Here is a 3,767-nt window from a genome sequence, read left to right as displayed (position 1 = left end):
GTTTGTTTTTTTTTTTTTTTCCTTGATAATAGTGACTGGTCCTATTATGACTTGGCATTGGTTCTGCATAGATATGAGAGAGAATACTTCGTCTTGTCAGTACAAAAAGTTTAACAGAAAAATATATTTTCGACTTGAACTCGCTAAGAAGTTTGCCGAGTTCTTCAGTCAAAATACGTTACCTCTAATCTCTACTCTACTAACCGATTATCGTCTACATTCGCGTATGATTTTATCACATGTGATTTATGCCTTTATATAATTTACGAATGTTTATCGAGTGTTTATTAAGATTGCTCGTCGTAATTAATCTTTTAACACACCGTCAGTCTCGTTCGTATTTTATCTCATTCTTACTTTGGCATGTAAACAAGTTTTATCATAATTTTAGATACAGATAATTCATATATATATATATATATATATATATATAAACATATAAATATTTTAGTGTGTAAAAGCCTAAAATTAATATTTACCATATTACCATATATATCCATAATTTACTCAATTTTTACTCTAAATCTCTTATCTTTTATCTGAATTTCAGTTGTCATTAATACTAATAATATCTGTATATATAAACATATAAATATTTTAGTGTGTAAAAGCCTAAAATTAATATTCCGGATATTACCATATATATCCATAATTTACTCAATTTTTACTCTAAATCTCTTATCTTTTATCTGAATTTCAGTTGTCATTAATACTTTACTATTAATAATATCTGGTTCCAAAGTTTTGCATTTCCATTAGTACCGCCAAATGCAAGACAAATCTACTTCTTTCGCGAAGAAATCCAGCCGTCAAATATTCCAGTCATCGCATTGAAAAGGACGATAATCCGACACGCCCTGCAGCGCGGGGGGAGGATTTCCCACGTAAGGAAAAATTTTCGAGCGTTTTCCGCGCGAGACGAAATATCCCCGTGTGCTTTCCGTCAATTCTGTAAAGGATGCTTTTTTCCACATACGTCGCCGCGCTCGCCACCCCTGTGTTGACGTTCTCCCAAGTCGCCGGAAATTCGTGGCTTGACGTTTTATCGAACGGCGGGACTTTATTGTAGCGACTGCGGAAGTACGAAGCGCGAAGGAATAAAATCCACCACCGTTGCGCCACCGGAGGAAAACTTCACCGTAGGAGATAAAACATCTCGCCTGCGCGCTTTCCGCGCTTTTTGCCCATACTGACGGGGAACGAAGACTTCCAAAGTTCGCGCCATTGTCTAAACGTTTAATCTGATACGACGGGCAACGGACCTTTTTGTGGACGACGCTCCGCCGCCATTGTCTAAACATGGATCAATTTGATGCGGCAAAAAGTGAGAAATTACGTCGCTTCTGTTTCGATGGAAACAATCTCGTTGATTATCGCATTAAGCGATTCTGTTGCGTAATATACGCGTTGGTCTTTGTTTTATTTGTATCCCGTGTAAATAGTAATATTGATATTTCCGCGGTTTTGCGAACAAACACAGAATTGTGATTATAGATAACATAGTACAGGATAAACGTGATACAATTCAAATGTCAATTTTTCAACCGGTGTTTCCGTTACTCCCGAGCTTTCTCCCCTTCCATATAAATCTATGAATATAAAATACGACAGCTCCGCTCAAATTTAATCGTATATTAGTCAAATAATAATTTAAAATTCGATATACACAGTTACAAGGAGCATTTTCTTTCTTCTCAAATAGATATGCAAAGTTTGTTTTTCACGTAATATTAAAATCAATGGCACAGAGTATTGAAAAATTATGTTTGGTCCAATATCTCATATACATCTTACGCATTGCACAGTGAACGCAAGTATGTAAAACATTTCAAGCCTTAGAATGGGCATTCGAAGACTTCGACCAGTTGGTCGAAGGTATGCAATCAATGAAGGAAACGCCGCGTACTGAGAATAATACGTCGTAGAATAAACCTCCGGTGTAATTGAAGGTGAAAGCTACTTATAAAGATTTTTTTACAAAAATCAGAGTACTTTGAATAACTTGTAAAACGAAAAAGAACGAGAAGAGCGTTCTCAACCTCAGCCATGAAGGGCTTTCGTCTAATGAGCCGTAGATATAAAGGACCTCGTTTCAGCTGGGAAGCTTATTCGCCGAAATTTTTTAAACAAGCTGCGGGACATAGAAGGTATTATCCGTGTCTATAGTGCAAACTACGTTGTAAAGAAACTCGCTTAATGATCCACAACGGACGTAGCTCGATCGTGATATAATTACCAATATATAAATTTTATATATAAATTTGCAAGAAATTAATATGTATATAATCAGATATTATCATATGTAATATATATAAATGTGCGTCTCCAATTGAATTTTTGCATATCCTCCATGAAATTTACAGTAACGAGCTTTGGTGATCTCTGTTGGGAAGTTTACGAGGAAAGTGCGACTTGTGTCTTCGAAGTTCTGTGAAAGTAATTCATTTCATTGACTCCGATTACAAAGTTGCTTAATGCGATTGGCGCAAACAGCGTAATTCTCGACGGGACGTTTCGCGAGCTCTTTACAATTTACATTCACTTGTCTCGTTGATAAGTGCGGGAAAAGAGAATCCCGTTTTAGGTTCAAAATATTGCATAATGCAACGTCTTTCTGATAGAATCACGCAAGATATAGCGTTATAATATTATTTAAAAATATAATAATATGCCATTAAAAAAAAATATGTTTCTCTTATAAAGGCAGCATAAAAGATGCAACAAATTCTCATTACACAATTTACAACATTTTAAACTAATTTTTAAGCTTGTTTACAGCTTCGGTTTACATGTTTATTGTTACATAGAGAGGAAGGGAGAGAGAGAGAGAGAGAGAGAAAGAGAAAGCAATTAATGTAATTATTGTAACGCGGTTAGTAACAGCATTCCAGACATTATCGAGAACGTAGCCGCAAGCATTCCGTGGTAAGATATATATGCTTTATCTGTTAGAACATCGAAGCTATATGAAAAAGATCTCAGGGAATTATTGCATTTTAACGGCGTAAAGTATTAAGCAGATTCTAAAGTCTTAAAGTCAAAAGTTCTCGGGAGAAAACCATTTAAATAGGTCAAGTCATTAAATAAAAGCTCTCTCTCAGAGGCCGACGAAATTGCGAACCATAGTTATACATCATTAAACCCGTATAGAAGCTCGCGAAAGAAAGAGCAATCTGTTTCGCGCGCGAAATTTTCCGCAAAGGGATTCGTAGTTCATGATTATAAAGTATCAAATTGACCCAGTTAGCAAACGCGCTTTACGCGACTCCAAAACTCTAAAAAGTCGCGTTAGAAATGTAGTAGGAAAGCCCATTAAAAGAGGCTCTCGAAAATACACAGCTCTTATTTCATGTATGCAAACTACAAATCAACAAAGTTAATAAGATTAATAATTTGTGTGTGTGTGTGTGTGTGTGTATGTGTGTCATTCAGAAATATTAATTTAATTTTGAAACGCATTTGTATATAATTTTATTATGCAAACTGTCTCAACGGACTAGTGTAGATAGTTTGTCGCAAATTTTACCACTGCTCTCTCTTTTACGAAAGAGAAAACGCATATCATGTGTATCTCTCTTGGACTGAAGCCAATTTACGCGGTATAATATAATTACATCGAATTAAACTTGCATTAAAGTTTAGTTTCTGCTGTAATTGATATTTACGGGATATCGCGATTATAGTATAAAGCAAAAATATTTGCGGATGACAGTTGCGGATCTATTATAAATAAATATTTATTATATATAATTATATGTTTTTTAAAT

The 3,767-nt window shown here is 35.0% G+C and overlaps 1 protein-coding gene across 1 annotated transcript in view; it reads right to left on the bottom strand.

Annotated features, from left to right (window-relative positions):
- Positions 1-3,767, bottom strand: part of LOC115246119 — a 108,484-nt gene that overhangs the window by 92,195 nt on the left and 12,522 nt on the right. The gene's annotated exons all lie outside the window — the stretch shown is intronic.

Source organism: Formica exsecta, unplaced genomic scaffold (assembly GCF_003651465.1).
Source record: "Formica exsecta isolate Colony F162 unplaced genomic scaffold, ASM365146v1 scaffold1387, whole genome shotgun sequence".
NCBI lineage: Eukaryota > Metazoa > Arthropoda > Insecta > Hymenoptera > Formicidae > Formica > Formica exsecta.
Note: the sequence above shows the minus strand (reverse complement) of the source record. Positions and strands in the feature narration are given on the sequence as shown.